General features: G+C 39.8%; 1 long non-coding RNA gene across 1 annotated transcript; it reads right to left on the bottom strand.

Moving 5' to 3' along the window:
- Nucleotides 1–16,963: 16,963 nt before the first annotated feature.
- On the bottom strand, nucleotides 16,964–22,870 carry LOC134472149 (uncharacterized). Its single transcript, XR_010042043.1, has 2 exons — nucleotides 22,616–22,870; nucleotides 16,964–21,124 (listed from the first exon to the last, which is right to left on the bottom strand). It is a non-coding gene; the product is annotated as an uncharacterized LOC134472149 (long non-coding RNA).
- Nucleotides 22,871–22,924: the final 54 nt, after the last annotated feature.

Genomic DNA, 22,924 nt, shown 5'->3' with positions numbered 1-22,924 from the left:
AAATACATTAAAAAATATTCATCATCACTACTCATTAGAGAAATGCAAATTAAACACACTGAGATTCCATCTCACTCCTGAAAGAATGGCCAGGATCAAGAAAAGCACCAACAACAAATGCTGGAGAGGCTGTGGGGAAAAAGGAACTCTCCTGCACTGCTGGTGGGAGTGTAGACTGGTGCAACCATTGTGGAGGTCAGTCTGGAGATTTCTCAAAAAGCTGGGATTGGAAGTGCCATTTGTTCCAGCTATTCCACTTCTAGGCATATTCCCAGAAAAACTGAAAACATCATACCACAGTGATATGTGTGCCCCCATGTTTATAGCAGCACAATTTGTAATAACCAGACCTTGGAAACAACCTAAGTATCCATCAACTGAGGAATGGCTAAAAAAGATGTGGTATTTTATACAATGGAGTACTACTCAGATATAAAGAATGATCACATTGAGATATTTATAAATAAGTGAATGTAACTTGAGGCCATACTCAAAAGCAAAATAAATCAAACTCACATGTATAAATACCATATAGTCTCCCTAGTGTAAGAAATGGTTACAGTACATAAGACTTTATGGTAATTATGATTCCCCATTACATTGCTTTGAAGCCTTATAATGATTACATTCATTTGTTGGAATGGGTTTATCCTGATTTGTTTTATTTTATTATCTGTGATGTATGAACTGTTATTTTGAAGAAAACAAGTCATTACAATAACCAGTGCTGATTTAATATCATCTTAGTCTGACGTCCTACCATGCTTTTGCTCTTATGTTTCTTTTGGTTCTATCATGTTGTATGTTATTCAATTGCATTATGTGTGATAATGTAAACAAATTTTCTATGGAAAATGAGATAATACAGTAGCCATTGTTTGTTTTCTGTTATTTGGTTCTGAATGCCCTGTAATACTTTCATTCTCTTGAATGGTTTTATACTATTTTGTTATGTTTGATACTACTATATATGAAGTTATACTCTACTATTTCAAAGCAAGAGACATTATGGTAGTCACTGTTAATTACGGGTTGTCTTCTGCTGAAATACTGTATTGTTTCCATTGTTCTGTTGTGATCTGCTTTGCTATGTCCTGTTTTGTCTTAATCTCTTTAAAATAAAAAAAAGGACAAAATAATTCAAAGGCCTCACTTGAGAGCAAGTAAAATATTAAAGGATTACAACAATTGACAAACTATTTTGTTTTTTAAAAATTTTTATTTTGAAGAGGGTATAACTAAACATAACAAAACAGAACAAAGCAGATCAGAAAAAAACAATATAAGTGACACAGATTTCAAAGCAAGAAAACAGGAGATCTTCACAGGCTATTATATTGTCTCTTGTTTCTTTCACATAGTTGTCCATATCTTCACAACAATAATTTCATACAAAACAAAAGAGTATTAAACTTATCAGAAGAGGATGATGAAGGCATTGTAGGCCTTCAAAACCAGACAATAGAAAAATCAACAATGATTGTCATAATGTCTCTCATTCTCTTCAAAATAGCTGTTCATACCTCCATGTATGTTGAAATTAAACAATACGAAACAGACTAAAATCACTCTGAGCAAACAGTAATGGCATTGCTGGGTTTCACAGCCTGACACTATGGAATCAGCACTGGATACTATAGTGTCTCCTTTTCTGCAAAGTAGCTGCTGATTTCATCATGTATTATATAATTGATTCTCATAAACTGTTTAGGAGAAGCTCTATGCATGTATGGGTCTCTACATGTATACCTCTCCTTTCTGTATAGGTATACAGAATATATATATATATATATAGTAGGGAAAACATATCCATATGGAAAAACAAAACAAAACAAATTCCTAGAAAAACATGAAACAAAAAAAGACAAATAAATAACAATATCAAAGAGCCCAAACACTGACCATATAGGCCTTTGAAACAAGGTGGGAGCATAACTAGGGCTGTTACTTTACATAATGATCTTCAAGAGTTCCTCAGATGTAGTATGCACAATGGTTCCAATCTTATGAGTACTAACTTTTTTTTCCAAGAACCTAATAGAATTTGTAGTACCACCATCTTAGCCAGCCTAAATGTGTTTATACCATTTTAGATATTTTTCTTTTCCCTTCCTTTTTCTTTTTCCTCATTTTCCCTGAGATATTATTTTTCTTTCCCCTGTCCAGCTTGTTAAGGATAAAGTAGATTCTTATCCTTCCACTATATTTATTGAGTATTTTGTATCTTATGTACCCTTACTATTTCTTACACTAGGGGAGACTATATGGTACTTTCACATGTGAGTTTGATTTATTTTACTTATGAATATGGTCTCAAATTGCAGCCATTTATTTATAAATATCTCAGTGTGATCATTCTTTATAGCTGAGTAGTACTCCATTGTATAAAAATACCACATCCTTTTTATCTACTCCTCAGTTGATGGACACTTAGGTTGTTTCCAAGATCTGGCTATTACAAATTGTGCTGCTATAAACATGGGTGCACACATATCACTGTGGTATGATGCTTTCAGTTCTTCTGGGAATATGCCTAGAAGTGGAATAGCTGGAACAAATTTCACTTCCAATCCCAGATTTTTGAGGAATCTGCAGACTGACCTCCACAAAGGATGCACCAGTCTACACTCCCACCAACAGTGCAGGAGAGTTCCTTTTCCCCCACAGCCTCTCCAGCATTTGTTGTTGATAGTTTCCTTGACCCTGGCCATTCTTTCAGGAGTGAGATGGAATCTCAGTGTGGTTTTAATTTGCATTTCTCTAATGAGTAATGATGATGAGCATTTTTTCATGTACTTGCTTGCCATTTGTATTTCTTCTTCTGAGACGTGTGTATTCATCTCAGATGCCCATTTTTGGATTGAATCTTTGAATTTTGGGGGTCTGATTTTTTAAATTCTTTATATGTTTTAGACAGAAGTTCTTGGTGTGAGGGACAGTTCACTAAGATTTTTCCCAGTTTGTGGGAGTTTTTTCACTATGCTGGAGATTTCTTTCAATGTGCAAAAAGTCTTTAATAGGGTGTGATCCCAGTTATTGATTCTGTGGTTTGTTTCCTGTTCATGAATTCTCTACCTACCCCTATGCCTTCAAGATTTCTATCTACTTTGTCTTCCAACAAATCCAGTGTTTCTGTTTTATCATTTAGACCTTTGATCCATTTAGACTTTAGCTTAGTACATGGTGATAGGCATGGGTCTAACGCTTTCTTAGTAATGAGGAAACTGCTTTTCCTGCACGCTACTCCATCGTTAAGGAGCCATAGCTTCCTACTCAATAGTAAATCACCTCGCCAGTTAATGATAATGTTGTAAGTTATTGGTGCTTAAATTCTACACAGTGTTTCCTCAAATTTCTAATTTTGGTTATTTTAGATGATGAAGAGAATGCCAATGGAGAGTTAACAGAAAATATCTTCAAGGAAAATATAGTAAATGTCACAGGTGTTGACCATCAAGATCAACTCTGACTTCTTTCCACACTGTCTATATGGGAGAACAAGTGTTCACGGCCTCACTAAATAAAATGAAATCAAGCAGACAAGGCATGGGCAATAATGCTAAGCTTTATTTGGACATGGGAAGAAAAGTACCCTATCATGCAATTTGGCAAGGATTTGTGAACTAAGAGTGGTTATGATTTATGAAAACTGCAACCTCTGGCTTTTCATTTAATGGCAGAGAAGGCAATAAAGATGAAAGCTAAGAGTGTGTCCCTTTTCCATTTCACCAAATTAATTTAAGACTAAGAAAGTTTGAATTTGTCAAGCTTATTTCATTTTAAAATAAAATACATGGATTTGTATAAAATGGCTCTAGCCAAAAGGAGAAAATGAAGACCTCTTGTCTCAGCATTATTAATTTATTCTTTCCTACTCACATTAGGAATTAGGCAGTATTTTTATCATGCGTTGTAAAATTTGTACATCAAAAAGAGATCGAGGAAGATTCACCTTAAATATATAAATTTCAAAGAGGCATATTTTAAGCCCTGAAGAATGCTGTCCTGTGGAATGAGGCAGTCCAGCTTGTTAAATAAGGGCAGACACAGACGCACAAACAGAAATGCTGAATGCTGGCTGGAATAGCCTGACAACAAATGCCATTCAAGTATGAAATGGGGTGCTTTGCTGTCCTTCTTCCTTTTGCATATTGGGGATTAGATAGGGCGGGGAAGCCGCTAGGAGACGTTATGGAATTAAGTGTTTTAGCTTTTTACCTAATTAACGTTTTGCTTCTTGTTCTTGCAATTAATTTACCTTTCAGCAGTGCTCGGGCTTTAAACAAATGGCTAGAAACTTGAAACATTATGTTCCTACTTCGTTTTCAGAAAATAAATGCGAACAATCCACCTGGACACACAGCACACGTTACAGTCAGTGTCGGTATCTCTTTCTGCAGCAGTGCAAGTAGTTGGCTTTTCCAGTAATTAAATGGGTCATGTTGAAAGGAAAGGATTGTTATGGGGTAGGATTTTACTTTATTTTATCAAAATGACTCCGGAAAGCTGCGAACAGAGCCCCCTTTGACCAATATAAAACGTGTCAGAAGCATGAAGTATGAGATTCCATTGGTTCCTCAATCCCTTGAAAAAATAGTCTGATCTAGGGTGTCAGAAATGCAAAGAGGGGCGCCCAGAACCCGCTGCGCGCCCCTAGGAGGCCTACCCCGCAGCGAGGCCCCCACTCCTGAGCTGGGGGCTCGGACGGCACCGAGCTCGGCCCAGGGCATCCGGCAGACAGGCCCTGTGGCACAACAGGCTCTGTGCAGACGAGCTCCAGCCTGGGCTCCTGTGCCTGGTGCCCCAGGAGAAAGGTCCTCCTCCTGGCCAGGAAGAGACTGGAGCCCGGGTCCCTCTCCAGCCTGTCGGGCTGAACAGAGAGGAAAGCTCGCCTTTCTCGCCAGTCCAGGGCCTCCGTGCTCTCCCTGACCTCCCTGTGGCCACCTCCTCCGACGTCTTCAGCCGCCCGGCGGCCCCGTGACCGAGAGCTTTCATGGAACGTCCGGCGCCATCACCAAAGCGCACCGGGCGGCGCGAGTGTCCGCTCTTCCCAGCGGGCTCCCGAGCTGCTCGGACCAGGGGGAGAGCAGGGCAGCCACGTCTGCGAATGTCGCCGGGCGCCCAACCTGCATTATGGCCTCAGGCCCCTACCCTCTCCGCACCGGGTCTGGGCGCGACCTGGAGCGGCAGCGCCGCTTGCTAGAAAGCAACTCACAGACAGACCTAGCTAGAGCAGGAGCAGAAGGATGCAAAGCCCAGAGACAGGAGTCGGCTGTGAATGCATATAACCAAAACAATCTCATTAAATTATTTTTTTACTGATTCTAAAAACGTAAATGACAAGCGAAAAGGAACAGCTCACAGTTTTCTCCAAGAGTTTGGTAATGACCCTCGTGGAGTGAGCAAGCTTTCTTCACCTCTTCGCTCATTCATGCTTTCTGGGTACAATAAGTGCTTCTTTTGGGCAAGAAGTTCCTCCCAGAACCTTCGAAATCATCTTTTTCCCTCTTTTCAAGGGCACTGCAAGGTGACTATTACAGTTTTCAAAAGGCCTTGGGGAGCAAGGGATATAGCTCAGCGGCGCAGTGCCTGCCTGGCAAGCTCAAGGTCATGCGTTCAATCCCCAGTAACAAAAAATAAATAAAACTGCAAGATCTGACGAGCCAGGTAACCCGAGACAAAGAAGGGTAAAGTGCGGCACAGGGAAACTTTGGCTTTGAGAGTGGGTTCTGTAGCCTGAGCTACCTCTCTGGCCCTTGGCGGTTTTTTGTTTTTGTTTTTAGGAGAACTTGCTAAGTCGCTAACCTACCCAGGCTGCGCTGGAACTTGCGGTCCCCCAGACAGCCCCCCATACGGCACTGGGGTCACAGGCATGCACCTCCATACCCAGGTCCAGGCCGAGGTTAGGAGGCGCGTCAAGTCATTGCCTTGAAGACCAGAAGACTCAAAGATGATTTTTATCACGATTTAAAGTAACCTTGTCTTTAAAAGATATGGAAGTCCAACATGAATTCTACCTAAGGAATTTCAGCTGAAGTAAATCTGTCGGCAGTGGAAAAGTACAGAAAACGGATTGCTGTGACTGTAAGAGGCAGTAATTGATTTACTGCATCTAGAGTAGACAGTGAATCTGCGTATTATGAAACACAAACAGGAAAACACTGGTGAAAATATTGAAATTGCTGTCTGGGGAAGACCAACACGACTCTCAAAGCACAGTGCGCGGAGAGGACAGGTGCAACATTTCTCTTGAGATATTAAGTCTTACACTGTTAGTCCTCAGCCTCACCTGCACCCCTGATTCCGCCACACAGCAAAGACAGGGCTGCCTGCCTCCAGGGAAGGAGGGAGCCCCGGGCCTCTGCGGAGAAGCTGGCGCGGGGCCCGCCGAGCGAAGGACCCGCCCCGCTGCTCCTCGCACCCTCGCTGTCCTGCAGGCTCCCCCGACGCTTTGCGGATTCTCCATCCAGGGGACTGGAGGAATCTGAAGCTTTTTCTGCAGTTGGGCTGGCGAGGCTGGCCTGCGGGCGTCCTGGGCTTTTCTGGCTCCAGCCTGAGGCTTGGAGCGGGAGCGGCAGCTGCACCCGCCCAGCCGGCCGGTGAAGCACCTGCAGAGCGCCGGGGCGGGTCGCCTCCGGGCCCGTCACCCAGGGCACGCCCGGGCCGCAGAACCTGGCAGCGCGAGGGGGCCGGCCGGCAGCGATCAGCTGGAGGCGCCGCTTCGGCGGTTCGCGGCCCGTGGCCGGGGCGGGCCGGGAGGGAGCCTCGGCCGGGCCGCTGCGCTGGCGTGTGCGGGGGCAGCCTCGGGCCGTGGGGCGGGGGCTGTTAGGGAGAAGTCAGCCGGCCTGGGGCGCTCCGGGGCGCGGCGGGCTCTGCGGATCCGCCGGCAGCCGGCCGAGCAGCGGACGCGCACGCCACCCAGCGCCGGCTGGTGCGCTCGCGGCCGGGAGTTTCCTCGCCGGGCTCCGAGAGCTCCGCGCCGGGGTTTACATCTGTGCTGTGAGCTCCGAGGGCAGCTAGCGGCGTCCTCTGCTCCTGAGCTGCCAGAGCGGGAAGGTGCTGGCTCTCTCACTGACAAATGTGTGTTGCGCTCCAAGTGTCGCCCGCCATACAGTTATGAAGAGCACACAAGGCTTCCTTCCGGCTTCAGGAAGTTCACGTTTCCAGCTGGTTGGGGGAAAACAGCTGTAGATTATATTAGGAAGGCGAAAAGGGCCACAACTACGTCCTCTGGCTTGTATGCGCTGTGGCGCGCGCGCGTGTGTGCGTGTGAGTGTGTTTGTGTGCGTGTGCGTGTGCTTGTGCGTGTGCGTGTGTGTGTGTGTGTGTGTGTGTGTGTGGTGTGTGTGTGTGCCCGCGCGATTCCTGGCTCTAAAACAGTACCTATGAGAGCTTGAACATTTTTAAAAATCTCTCTCATTCATAAAAAGAATGTAATATCAACTTGGTAGCCTTGCTTACAGGATTAAGTAAAATTTATATATCTAACTGTTATTAATACTGATATTTCAGGTTATTGACTTAGATTTCACGCAGATCAAGAATATGCTACTTAGCAGTTGAATATTAATTTTTTGACTACTCAGGTTAAATGCGAGTCTAATTGTTATTGAACTTGCAAGTTATAAGGATAGAAAATAATATGTAAAATGCTAGGACTTGGGTGAAACTCAGTGGAAGAGTACATGCTTACCACTCTAGAGGCCCTGGGCTCAATCCCTTGCACAATAAATAAGCAGGTAACCAAATAAACAAATAGTTACATCATTGGTTTACAAAATTCAGTTATCTTCTATCACAGCTTGGCTGGATCACAGCTTCCAAATTAAGCAGAAATTTTATTTTGTTTTTCAAACAAAAATTTTAAATCAGTTTACTTAAGGCTCTTCTCAGATAGGTGCCTGTGTCTTGATTCTACTGTTGGGATTAATCACTTCTTTTTAAACAAATAGTCTCTCTAACCACTTAAAGTCTTTCACCATGCTCAGTATGCCTTAATTTCCACCTCCATCACATCAGAAAGAAGAGAGAAAAAATGATAATTAAAGTCAAAGTTTTCTCTATTTTTCCTATTCCTATTTAGCTACTGTTATTTAATAACTCATATAAAAATTAGTTTACAACTTCTGTTCCAAATTTTTTTCTAAGTTTCAAATATTTTTTCCTTTTTTTTTTTAGGGGAGATACTGGGGGTCAAACTCATGACCTCGTGCTTACCTTGAGCTTACCTTGCGCTAAATCCCTAGCCCTCTAAGTTTCAAATTTTAAAAGATAATGCATTTTCCCTTTTCATCATTTTAAATATCAGAAACGTTTTGGAGTTGTTGCCTCAAAGAACATAAAAAAGGTGTAACATGCTTATTTATTCAAGTCAGTGATAAATAAGTTTTATTTCAATTTCTGAGAAGTAGAACCAAAAATGTGTGCTGCCTAAAATGACAGAAGTGTCCAGCTAAGCATGGAATTCTCTGGGAGTAATTCTGGGGCTTCCTGGTAGAAGAAGGATTTCAGACAGTGCTTGTACCAGAGGCCATTTCCCACCTCCTTACACACCCTCTGCTCATGGCTCCTCTACATTTTTTTCTTCTTTCTCCTGTTTAATTAGGACGCTCTTCTGTATTAAGAAGTGACACTGGAGAGTTGTTTAAACAATAAAAAGGCTTATTGTAGTACCTGGTAAGAATCCAAAAGAGGTGCTGTTTAGTTCAGTGTTTCAGTGACATTGTCACCAGGCCGTTCAGTCCTGTCACCTCGGCCTGACTCTCTTTTCTTTGTAGCCGTATCCTGTCTACCACAGCAGGTATCACACACAGCAGTTTCTTAACCGCAGATGTTTGACATTTGAGGATGGATAATTCCTCGTCGTGGTCTCCGCCTGTGTACTGAAGAATGTTTAGTAACATTTGTGGCCTCTACCCAATAGATAACCTGTGGCACCTTCTCCACATTTGCGGTGAGCAAAAGTGTCTCCAGCCATTGTCGAATCTCACTCAGGGGAGAAAGTTGCCCCTAGAAAGAACCGCTGACACATAGCAAGCAGAAGCAGAAGCTTTTTCCTTCACGTGCTTCAGTTTAAGGCCACGGAGACCTTGCCCAGAAGCCTCAGCAGACGCGTTTTCTGTTGTGCTGAGAAGAGCCACTTGTCTATGCTGAAACCAAGCACATACAAATGAATGGGAATCAGTACTGACGTTAGACTCACACAGGTGAGATAATGTCCTAGCCCCTATCTCAGTGACTTCAGAGTAGTTATATATATACATAATTTGTACGCATGCATATATTTTCCATATTTTATATTTTGAGACAGGGTCTTGGTCTTGCTACGTGGGTAAACTGTCCAAACTGGACTGAAGTGCTAATATTACAGGCATGTGCTGACACACCCAACTATGAGTATATTGCCTAATTGACTTTTTTATTCTGACATAATTTAAATATACAGGACATTTACAAAGATAGTATAGACAGGTCCTTTATATCCTTTATCTAGTTCCCCCTAATTCTATCATCTCATACAACTGTGGCACATTTGACAAAATTAAGAGGTTGTTATTAATATATAACAATTAACTAAGTTTCACCCTTCATCTGGCTTTCACCAGCTTTTCCCATTATTTCCCTTTTTCTTTGCCAGGGTAAGATCCAGGAGAAGAACATTATATTGAGTCATTGAATCTCCTTATTCCCCTCAGGTCTGTGACATTTTCTCCATCTTTCCTTGACCTTGATAGTTTTGAAGAGCACTAACCAGGTACTTTGTATAACAGCTCTCAATTTGGTCTTGTCTGATTTTTTTCATTACATGTTACGGGGTTATGGGCTGTGAAGAGAAAGAGCACTGAGGTAAAATGCTTGTCTTCATATTGTGTCAAAGATATGCACTATCGTCGTGGCTTATCACAATTGATGGTAGCTTTGATCTCTTTTAGGTAGTATTTGCCCATCCCCACTATAAAGTTACTATTTTTTTCTTCTCATAACCTATTCTTCAGAAGTAAGACACTAAGTTCAGCGCACAATCAAGGAGGGAAGGCTTACATAAATTCCATCTCATGAAGAAAAGAGTATTTACAAATATTCCTCTTATCAATCAAGAAATCTTCTCCAAGACCCCCAGCATACACCCGAGATCAAAGATGGTGCCAAATCCTATTACACTATGTGTTTATCTTATATACACATACCAATGATAAAAGTTTATATAAATTCTTCATATCTAGATAAATAACTAATAATAAATAGAAAATTATAAACATTTGCCCTAGTTACTATTATGTGAAAGGGTGGAGACAAATATTTTTGGATTACAGGCAACTGAAACCATGAAAAGAGAAACAAAGGCTAAGAGAAACTGAGCTAAGTGCGTAGTTTGAAATTTTTTAGTAATGAAGATTTAGGGGCTGGGGATTTAGCTCAGTGGCATAAGCGCCTGCCTTGCAAGTGTATGGTCATGAGTTCGATCCCTGGGACCAATGAAAAAGAAAAAGACAAAAAAAATGAAGATTTATCTCTTTTACCTGTTTATTTAATAAAATGATGTAGTTTTATATTTATATCAGCATGAATTTTGGTGTATTTATTTTATGTTTTGAGTTATAATGCTATACTTTTTGTCATTGTGGTGATTAATTTTATGTGTCAACTTAACTGAGCTACCAGATACCCCAATAGCTGGAGAAACGTTATTCCTGATGTGTCTGTGAGAGTGCATCTGGAAGAGATTAGCAATGAATTATTAGACTGAGTTCAAAAAATCACCTGCACAAATGTGTGGCCATTCAGTAATCTGTTGAAGGCTCAGGAGAACATGAAGATGAGGAAGGTAAGTCCCCTCTCACTTCTGTAGCTGAGCACCGTCTTCTCCTGCTTTCGGACATCAGTAGGTCCAAAATGTATCCTCAGTTCTCAGAACTCCACCAGCTTTCCTGGGTCCCCAGCTTACCGAGAGCAGACAGTGAGACTGTGCAGCCTCTGTAACTGGGCGAGTCTCCGTAAGTTTCCTGTTGGTTTCATCTCCCTGAAGCCACAAAGGGATTGAAGGGCTGCTCCTGCCATTGCTTGCTGTTTGCTTGCTGCTTTCTGCTTTTCTGCCTTGTTCCCACCATGAACTGTTTCTCCTCTCAGATGCCCTTCTGCCATCCTACCATGCCTTTGAGTCAGACAACTATGGATTGAAATCTCTGCAATCTGTGAGCTACAATAAACCTCTCTGTCAACTTTGTGTTTGGGGTATCTATCTTAGCAATGAGAAAAGTAACTAAGACAGTTGCCATTTAGAAACTAAGATTTGGATGTGAGTTCCCTCATTGCTATAGGTATATCACCAAATCTAGTCTCTCTTAGCAGAAAGAAGTAAGATATATATGTGTGTGTGTGTGTGTGTGTGTGTGTGTGTGTATACTAAGACGTGTATACAATCATACCTACCATTATTTCTGTATCTGTCTACATGCCACGTTCTGAATGTTTGTGACACTATAAAATGAAAATGTGAGAATTTTTTCTGTACCAAGGATCAAGCTCTTGACCTTGTGCTTACCAGGCAGGTGCTTATGCTGCTGAGCTAAATCCGCAGTGCAAATGTGAGAATTTAATCCCCAATGTGGTTTTAAAGTTTAGGTCTTGGGAGATGACTAGGGGATAGGGGACTCATCCTCATAAGTGTGTCCTTGTAAAAGAGGCCAAAGGAAGCTTGCTTGCCTCTTACATCATGTGAGGACATAGTTAGAAAGGTCGACCTATGAAACAGAGTGAACGCTCATTAGACAGTGAGTCTGCTGGCACCCTGATCTTGCACTTGTTAGCCTCCAGACCTGTGAACAGTAAATCTCTATTGTTTATAGTTTATTCATTGTAAGGTGTTTTGTTACGGCATCCAGAACTAAGAAGCTGTATTTTAAATCAAAAATGACTGTATTGTGTAATCTGACTTTTAGCCATTTCACAAGCTCTTAACACTATAATTCAGTTGTATTCTGTAATGAACCATAATTAAATTTGTGATTTACAATGTACCAATTTACTCATGCCATTAGGTATTGTGATTATTGCAGTTTTACAGAAAAAAAAAACCGTGGTTCAGAATAGTTAGCTGTCTAAACAAGGCTAAACAACAAGTAGCAAAGATATTATTTGAACCCAGCTGGTCTAGAAACTGAGTTCTCAACTAGTGTAGTTTACCATATGTTATGATTCAGATCTAAAATGTTCCCCAAAGTGTCATGCTTTCACAAATGAGGCTTTTGGAAGATTATTGGATCATGGGAGTGCTATATTCATCAGTGGATTAATCCATCCATGAGTTCAAGTGATGTTAGGATGTGGTGCCTGGTTGGTGGGGTAGGTCACTGGATGGGGTACGACTTGGAAGGTAGTACTCTTGTCTCTGGGTCCCTACCCTCTCTCTGCTTATTGGCTGCCATGGGGTGAGCAGCTGTCCTTGAACATGCCTTTTACCAAACTGTTTCTGCCTTGAAGTCAATCACATAAGGACTGAACCTAGTGAAACTGCAGCCAAATAAAGTGTGGGTGTTGAGTATTCTGGTCCCAGCAACTTGAAAGCTAACTAATACACCATCATTTAGAGAGTTCATCATCTTTAACAACTGTAGCTGTCTGGAAATTAAACTAAAGGGAAGAAGAGTGAATGACTCGAAGAAAAGATTTTTTTTTTTCACAAAAAAGACTATTAGTACTGAAGCAAAATAAAGACAATAATTCAAAATAAAATGGGGCTTCAATAACAGTTTTTGAGAGGAGAAACTTGAACTACACACCTGAAATAATGGGCTTCTACTAGTTAGTTATGATAGTTCTGTTAAAGCTATATAGTTGAGTGGAAAACTCTGTATTAGGAATCAGGCCTGGATTCTAGTAGTTCTTGTCACTATGTTGTTAAATGAGCTTGATTAAAGCACTAAATGGATAGGCCCTCCTTTTCAAGAAACAATATTGAAGGGGCTGGTGATTTAGCTCAGCGGCATAAGCGCCTGCCTTGGAAGCAGGCAGTCGTGAGTTCGATCCCTGGTACCGATAAAAAGACAAAAAACAAAACAAACAAACAAAAAAAACCAGTATTGATGTTGCTGGAAAAATCACTGTAATAAGAAAAAGGATGAATGCTTTCTTGTCACAAGACAACAAACATTAGCACCAAGAATTTATTGACTACATCCCTTTTTAGAAAGCACAAATTAAACTGAAAATTAGAAAAGACAATGTTGACTTATTTCATTAAGTGTACATTAAATTTTTAGAGAGTAGTGAACAATAGTCTTAAAATTCTGAACAATAGTTTTAGGGAGCCAGTCAAACTAGCATTCCTAGTGTGTGTGTGTGTGTGTGTGTGTGTGTGTGTGTGTGTGTCTGTATGCACATGTGTTTGTATAGGTAAACTGAGATATGTAGGCATTTTAACAGCTCTTTAAACTTGCCCTATTCCAACAGATCTCTCCTTAAATAAAGGCAGCTTTTGGTTCAGGTTAATTTAATTCAATCTATGTTTATAGAATACCCCAAGACAATCTACCCTTGACCTAAGGAAGCCTCTGGGGTCCTGACTTGTAAGGTTCTTGTGATAACTGGGAGCCATTAGGCATTTGATGTTCTGGATGGGAAGCCAAAACCATGTTTCAAACAAAGATGTTTTATGTACAATTTCTGATAAACTAACAAGAGTTCACAGAAAAAAAGGACCTGAATTTCCACTGCTCAATAATTTGTTGTGGTTTCTTTTTGCATTCTAAATACTCAGTCTTTGAAATAACTTTGTATCTATAATGGTTTTTTTTTTTTTTTTTTTTTTTTTTTTTTTTTTTTTTTGTCTTTTTTGAGACGAGGTCTCGCTGTACAGTTCAGGCTGGTCTTGAGCTCCCTTTGTAGCCCAGACTGGTCTCAAACTCACAACAATCCTCCCACCTCAGCCTCCCGAGTACTGGGATTACAAGCGTGAGCCCCCACGCCTGGCTTGTATCTATAATGTTATATCAAAGGTACTCTCTTCAATTATGTAAGAGTCAGATGCAAATTCCAGTGTTTTCTGTGCTACGTATTATGTCCTGAACTAGTGGAAATACAAAAAAGAAGTTGTTTTGTGGAAGAGTGAAGAATTAGGCATAAATCAGAATTAATTGGTAATCCAATGATAGAAATAGTATAATAAGAACCTAAAGAGATTTTTGACGATTGATCTTCAGCAAAGAAAAGAAACAGTAATATTAATTTTTCATAGAACCTTTATCTTCTGAGTGATACCAGTCTGACAAAATAAAAAGAGTTGAAGAAATCTGAACCCGTGAGACAGCTCAGCACAGTTTATTCACTAGTTGCCTTTCAAATATTTTAGACTATGATTTAAAGTGTAACAGACAGCAGTGTTCACAAGTACACATTTGTATACATTTCTCAGCCTCCCTGAAAATTAAATTGGAGATATGTGTATCTTTTGGTAAATGGTCCACAAAAGCAAGTGGTTATTTTATTTCTGTTTCATGGTTCCTAATGCTAGTTAAAGGCTAATGTAAGTCCTATGTGCTTTTGTGAGAGAGATTTTAAGCTAGAAGCAAAGAGTATTGAGATAGAGTAGTCAGAAGGCAGAGGCATGCTGTATCTTTGAGGGTCTAAAAAGTAACCACAAAAGCAAGCAAGTAGGGGCTGGGGATTTAGCTCAGCGGCATAAGCGCCTGCCCTGCAAGCAGGCAGTCGTGAGTTCAATCCCCGGTACTGATAAAAAACAAACAAACAAAAAAAGACAAAAAAAAAAAAAAAAAAAAGCGAGCAAGTAGAATTTATGAGGCTTCATGGAAGTGACAGGTAAAATATTTTTTAAAAAATTTTAATTAATATATATTCAGCCAGCCATGGTAACACATGCCTGAAATCCTAGCAGTCAGGAGGCTGAAGCAAAATTGCTGTGAGTTCAAGGCCAGTCTCAGATACATAGCAAGAACTTGTCACACACGCACAAAAAAAAAAAACAAACATCAATACATGTTCACCATATTTAGTTTACATTCAGTACATAATGGACTACTATTCTGCCTTAAAGACAGATAAATTTATTTGCTGGACTATGGATATACTTTAAGATCATAATAAAACAAATAAGACACACAAGCTTAAATATCATTTAATATGTCTTATACAAGAAATGCAAAGTATAAATTTCAAAAAAACAATAAAAGATTCACAATAATTTTAAAAAACAAAATGAAAGGTCAATAGTAGGAGATGGAGATAGATGTAACTGTGAAAGGGAAATAGAGAGATGAGAGAAGAGGGTACAAGGGAGGGAAGGAGAATAAAAAGAATTCAGATATGTTAAGTACACGTGCTCTTATGTCAAGCTAGGAAGCAGGAAGACATTAGTAGGCCTGAGAGACTAAGAGAGAATTACAGGAGGAGTCTGAAGTAGCATTCTGCTCTAGTTCCAGTTCAGTGAAGAAATGAAGACTCAGTGTATAACACATTATGACCATTTATTAAGTTTCAGGCCCATGTAAGACTACACAGCACACAGTGGCATTTTAAGGTTATATATTGTACACTTTCACTCTCATACCAGGACTTCAAGTTCCCAAACAAGTCACACAGCATTTCTGACTGCCATGGCCGATGCCATGTGGTGCCTGAAAGAGGAACAGTCTGTAAGGATCTCCCCTTGTCAGACTAAGACCTGATTTAGTTAGAATTAGAATTTATCTATCATTAACGTCTTTCATAAGTTTTTAAAAATATGATTAAGGCCCCTAAGGGAACACTGACCACCTGAAAAAGAACAAGGAAAACATTTTCTTTTTTTGATGTTTTTAAAATTTTTTTATTTTAAAGAGATTAAGACAAAAAAGGACAGAACAAAGCAGATCAGAACAGAAAAATGTAAGCGAAACAGTACTTCACAAGATAACCCGATATTAACAGTAGCTACCATAATGTCTCTTTCTTTGAAATAGTTGAGCATACCTTCACATACAATAGTATCAAACATAACAAAACAGTATAAAACCATTCAAAAGAATGAAAGTATTACAGGGCATTCAGAACCAAATAACCAAAAATGAACAATGGCTACTATATTATTTCATTTTCCATAGAAAATTTGTTTATACTATCACACATAATACAAAAGAATAAGATGCAACATGATAGAACCAATGGAAATAGAAGAACAAAACCATGGTAGGACTTCAAAGCAATATGATATTAAATCAGCAATGGTTCTTATGTTTTGTTTTCTTCAAAACACCATCATACCATCACAGATAATAAAGTCAAACAAACCAGAATAAAACTAGTCCAACTAATGAATGAAAACATTACAAGGCTTCAAAGCAATGTAATGGGAAATCATGGTTACCATAAAATCTTATACACTCTTACCTTTGCTTGCACTATGGAAACTATACAGTATTTATACATGTGAGTTTGATTTATTTCACTTATGAGTATGGTCTCAAGTGGCATCCATTTATTTACAAATATCTCAGTGTGATCATTCTTTATAGCTGAGTAGTACTCCATTGTATAAAAATACCTCATCTTTCTTATCCATTCCTCATTTGATGGACACTTAGATTGTTTCCAAGATCTGGTTATCACAAATTGTGCTGCTATAAACATGGGTGCACATATATTACTGTGGTGTGATATTCTCATTTCTTCTGGGTATATGCCCAGAAGTAGAATAGCTGGCTCAAATGGGGCTTCTAATCCCAGCACTTTGAGCAATCTCCACAATGGCTACACCAGTCTACACTCCCACCAACAGTGCAGGAGAGTTCCATTTTCCCCACAGCCTCTCCAGCATTTGTTGTTGGTAGATTTCTTGATCCTGGACATTCTTTCAGGAGTAAGATGGAATCTCATTTCTCTAATGACTAATGATGATGAACATTTTTTTCATGTATTTATTTGCCCTTTGTATTTCTTCATCTGAGAACTTTGTATTCATTTCAGATGCTCATTTTTGGATTGGACCTTTGAAATTAGAGGGTCTGATTTTTTTTAATTCTCTATATGTTTTAGACAGAAGTCCTTTGTCTGTGTTCACTAAGGGGCAGTTCATGAAGATTGTTTCCCAGTTTGTGGGCTTTTTTGACATGCAGAAATTTTTAATAAGATGTGATACCAGTTATTGATTCTGGGAAGTATTTCCCATGCAGTTTGATTCCTGTTTATGAATTCTCTGCCTACCCCTATGTCTTCAAGATTTCTACCTAATTTGTCTTCCAACAGACTTAATGTTTCTGTTTTAATATTCAGATCTTTGATCTATTTAGATTTTAGTTTAGTAAATAGTGATAGGCATGAGTGTAGTTTTAGTTTTCCGCAAATGGAGAGCCAGTTTTTCCAGCACCATTTATTAAAGAGACTGTAGTTCTTCCAGTGAACATGTTTGGCCCCTTTATCAAAGATAAGGTGGTTGAGTGTGTTTGTAGTTGTGGTTGTCTCTTCTAATCTATTCCACTGATCTTCAGATCTGTTTTTATTCCAGTACCATGCTGATTTTATACAGTAGCTTTGTAGTAAAACTTCAAGACAGGGATTGTGATGCCTCCTGCCTTGCCTTTGCTGCTTAGAATTGCCTTTGCTTTCTAGATCTCTTCTGGTTCCAGATGAATTTTAGGAGTGATTTCTCTAGATCTATGAGGTATGTTGATGATATTTTCATTGAGATTTTGCATTGAATCTGTATACCAGTTTTTGAAAAATGACCTTTTTCACAATATTTATTCTTCCTACCCATGAACAAAGGATGTCTTTCCATTTTCTGAGATCATCTTCAATTTATTTTTTCAGGGTATTAGAATTTTCCCTGTATAGATCTTTTACTTCTTTCCTAAGGTTAATTCCTAAGTATTTCATTTGTTTGGATTAGTGTGAAGGGTGTGGCTTCTCTTATTTCTCTCTCCATGAATTTATTGTTAGTATATAGAAATGCTATTGATTTTTGAATATTAATTTTATATCCAGCTACATTGCTGAATTTATTTATTGTATCTAGGAATCTTTCAATGGAGTTTTGGGGGTCTTCTATGTAGAGTATTGTTGTAGTTAGGGGTTGTGTGAACAATTAGAATCAGGACATGGAGTTTATAATATTATTTTTATAATGGTCACTGGGAGTTAACACAAGAAAATGCAGGAAATCTATCGGCAACACCAAAGACATAGATTATTTAGTCAAGAGCCTAAATCCCACAGTAACGTCTCACATGAGTCCAGATAAAAACCCAGAGTTCATGACAATGTCTCCCATGAGTCCAAATGGAGGTCCAGAGCCCACAAGAAGGACTCACACCAGTCTCTTTTATGGATCCGTGCTGGGAAGACCAAAGGGTCAGTGGTGGAAGCCAGAAAGTCTATGCCAGCAAGGTGAAGGAGCTGTGCTAGTGGGATGAGGGTTCTATGCTGGAGCAGAGAAGTCACACTCACATCAAAGAGCGGGACTGTCCGAAAGGCACCACAGCCATCCTCAGTGATACAGAAGCCCCGAGCTCCTCCGATGATAAGCACAGTCGGGTATATTCGAGGAAGCAGTGTGTTGAGGTCATCCTAGAGACCAAGTGGCACATGTCTTCCTCTCTGGAGCCAGGAAGCAATGCTCCATGTGAGGACCAGAGCATCTCCATGAGAATCAATGGCTCAAACAGCAACTCATGGGAGAACCCACAGTGCCTCAGTGCAACAATGCATTAATGCATCAACACCCTCCACACCTCCCTTCTTCTTCACATATTTATCCTGGCAACTTTCCTCAGGTAGAGCATCTTCGCTCAATGCCATGCTGATGTAATCCAGCTGGCATTAAGTTGACCACCAGTTCTTAATCCATAACGTGTCATGTCATCTGCAAATAATGATAATTTAACTTCCTCTTTTTCTATCTTTACCCCTTTTATTTCTCTCTTTTGTCTAATTACTCTGGCTAGTATTTCCAGTACTATGTTGAATAGAAGCAGTGATAAGGGACATCCTTGTCTTGTGCCTAATTTTAAGGTAAAGGCCTTCAGGTTTTGGCCATTTAATATGATGCTGGCTGTTGGTTTATCATAGATGGTCTTTATCGTATTGAGGTAAAGACCATCTATTCCAATTTTCTGTAAGTTTCTTATCATGAATGATTGTTGGACCCTGTCAAAACCTTTTTCTGCATCTATAGAAATGATCATGTGATTTTTCACCTTTGCCTTTATTGATATGGTGGATTACATTTACTGATTTACATATGTTGAATCATCTTTGCACACCTGGGATGAACCCCACTTGGTTGTAGTGTATAATCTTCTTGATGAGTTGCTGCATCCTGTTTGCCAATTTTTATTGAGGATTTTTGCATCTATGTTCATTAGGGAGACTGGCCTGTAGTTCTCTTTGTTAGTCGAGTCTTTCTCAGGTTTGGCACTAGAGTAATATTTGCTTCCAGGAATGACTTAGGAAGAATTGCTTCCCTTTCAATTTCATTGAAGAGTTTGAGGAGTGTCGGCAGTAAGTCTTCTTGTATTTGTATTTCTTGTAGACTTCCACAGGGAATCCGTCTGGGCCTGGGCTCTTCTTTGTAGGTAAGGACTTAATTACATTTTCAATTTCTTTAATAGAAATTGGGTTACTCAGGAGTTTTACATCTTCTTGACCCAGCTTTGGTAGTTGAGTTTTCTAGGAATCTATCTATCTTTATCTTTCCATTCTGTTTGTCTGCCTTCCTTAGTGGTTTTTTCCTATGTGTATCTAAACTGTCTTTCAGTATTCTTTGCAGGGTTGGCGTGCAACCCTGTTCTGCAGCTGTTCTTTGTCATGGAAGTATCTTATTTCTCCATCTATTTTGAAGTACAGTTTTTCAGGGTACATCAGTCTAGGTTGGAAGTTGTTTTCCTTTAGGATCTGAAATACTTCCCTCCATGCTCTTCTTGATTTCATTGTTTGTGTTGAGAAGTCTGTGGTGATTCTGATAGGCTTTCTTTTATAGGTGATCTGTCTTTTCTTTCTAACAACTTTTAATATTCTAATGTTTGATTTTTCGGAAGGTGATTATTATATGTCTGAGTGTAGTTTTATTTTAGTTGTGGCTATTTGGAGTTCTGTATGCTTCACTAATCCTAATGTCAGTTTCCATTCTCATGTTTCAGAAATTTTCAGCTATTACTTTTGTAAATAGTCTCTTGATATCATTTGTGCTATCCCCTTTTCTTTTATCCCTATTAATCTTATATTGTTTTTCTTTGAATCATCTTTCAGCCATTGAATTGTTATTTTCCGATTCCTCATTATTTTTAAGAGATCTTTCCTTTCCTGTTCACTAACTGCAATCTTGTCCTCGAGGTCTGAAATTCTATCTTCACTTTCATTGAGGCAGTTTTGACAGCTTTCAATGGAATCTTTGATTTCCTGTATATTTCTTTGAATATGCTTCATGTATTCTGTTTGTTTCTTGTATTGTTCATCCAGGGATTCTATCTTTTTGTTTTGTTCCTCTAATTTTTTAACAGTGTCTTGTTTAGATGTGTTCAGCATCTCTTTCATTACTTTTATCATTTCTTCTTTGACCTGGGAGATTATTTCTAATTTGAATTCCTTTAAAGCTTCCCAGAGTTGCTTCTTTATTTCAGTTGCTAATATTTTATGTATTTCAGGTATGTGGCACACATTTTGTTCTATATACATGGCTCCTAGGCTTTCTTGGGATGGGCTGGAGTTTTGAGATTGCATTTAGTCTTTTGTCTTTCATTTTCCTATATTTTTGTGTTTCAAGTGATGTTCCAAAGCTTCCCTTGGGTGTGATGGAAATCGGCTCCTACAAGAACTGAATGGAGGTTGCTGAGCATGGTCCAGTTAGGCCCACAGGATTCCCATGACACCTCTGGTGTTCCAGGAAGCTGGGAGGTCTCCTAACCACTGTGGGTGATGGTCCAAAGCTCTACTGGGGCAAGCACTGATGTGCTGGAACTCACTTCATGTGTCCTTGGCTGCCCTGATTTTTTAATCTTTTTTGAACCAGGATTTCAATATGCAGTTCAGGCTGGTTTTGAACTCATTCTGTGGCCCAGGCTGGCCTCACACTCACAGCAATCCTCCTGGTTCAGCTTCTGGAGTGCTGGGCTTATAGGTGTGTGTCACTGCATCCAGCCTAAGGAAGACACTTTTGAGTTATCAACATTCCAAAATAATCTCCAAGAAAAATGCTTGTAAGCATCACAATCATCTGAAGTGATTCCTTAAGTCCCAGTTCCCTGAAGCCCAAGAGAAAACTGTGCCTAATAAGATTTCCACACCTGGGTATAGACATCTCCATGACATCACCATTTTTTTGAAGGCATAAATCTCTATATCTGTTTTGAAGTAAGTTCTACTGTACTTCTGCATGACTGCCTATGTCTCCCCGCACTCCTTTTGACACAGAGTTTCATTATGTAGTTGAGGCTGGCCTTAAACTCACTTTATTACCCAAACTGGCCTTTAACTTGCAGTTAGCCTCTTGTCTCAGCCCCCCAAGTGCTGGGATTACAGGCATGCACTACCACACCTGTCTGCCTATGTGTTTTGACTGAAGTCTTTTGTCAAAGGTACAAAGAACTGAGGAGTCATGGCCTGGTTCCTTAGTGTATCAGGATCTGGCTTCTTGGTGACAAAGTGCCAAATATTGGCGGTTAAAGTATGGTATGTTATCACAATTCAGCCTAGTCTAGCTCATCCAGATTAATACACTTAATAATAAATGCATTTTACATCTTGACTCGGTGTGTGTATGTACAACTGAATCAAATTTTAAAATATGCCATCGCTTGCCAGGCATGATGACACATGTCTGTAGTCCCAGCACTTGGGAGGCTGAGGTAGGAGGCTCACTGCAAGTATGAGGCCAGCCTGGGCTACATATAAGTTCATAGCCAATCTAAGCTACGTTGTGAGAAACTCTCTCAAAAAAACAAAACCAACCAAAAAACATATATCGATATGAATATGGATATAGATAAATACCTTTTTGATATTTCTGATGTGCCTAATATTTTCTATTTCACTTAGGAAAATTGTTATCAATTTTACCACACCCTAATTGGTCTCCACCCACAAGAGAAAATTTTTAAATTCCCTCAGAACTCTGATTATCCATGAATAACCACCAGGTATGTCCAATCATTTAAAAAAGAAAGCTTTAACAGCAATGTTACAGAAATACAAATGATAAATACAAGGGCCAGGGATTTAGCTCAGCGATATAAGCGTTGGCCTGACAAGCATGAGGTCATGAGTTCAATCCTCAGTACAAAAAAAAAGCTAAATGCAAAACATTGTTTTATCTTGTAAACTGTTTTATTTCCCCAGCACTTCAACCTGGGACATATATGTGTATATATGTTTTTGGATGTCTTGCAACAGTGGTTTCATGGCATTAAAACGTGGCTGCACTTTCTCACTGTAAAAGACGCCTGTATGCCACCCAGTACTCTTGAGAGGCTGAGGCAAGAGGATCACAAATTCCAGACTAGTCTGGACAATGTGACTTTGTGAGTTTTTTTATTCTTTGCTAAAAACAAAAACAAAAAAAGTACCTTTTATCACTCAGCTAATAGGTCAAACAATAAATAATAAAGCAGAGTTGAAGGATGTTACTTGGTACCTTAGGCCCTGCGGTCCATTCCCAGTATTGGACAGCGGAAGTGTAGGGTGGGGACTGACGCACTGAGACGCCAAATCATTCTCAATTATTTCTTTCCACTTGCAGGAATAAGTCACAAGCTCTTACACTTTCGTAAAGCGCTAAAGTACAGGACAACAGGATGACAAGACACCAAACTGGGCCACTTCTTACTACAGTGGATGCCGCGGTGAAGACCAAAGAGCAAGCAGTCCAAGTTCTCGGCAGCGATCCAGAAGCTGTCGCGAGAGCCTGCCCTCGCGCGAGCTTTCGTGAGCACTAGTTCCGGTG

This window comes from Cavia porcellus, unplaced genomic scaffold (assembly GCF_034190915.1).
Source record: "Cavia porcellus strain 051 isolate PalLab524CR breed Dunkin Hartley unplaced genomic scaffold, mCavPor4.1 scaffold_22, whole genome shotgun sequence".
Classification (NCBI taxonomy): Eukaryota; Metazoa; Chordata; class Mammalia; order Rodentia; family Caviidae; genus Cavia; species Cavia porcellus.
The sequence above is the reverse complement of the archived record's forward strand: the minus strand, read 5'-3'. Positions and strand labels throughout refer to the sequence as shown.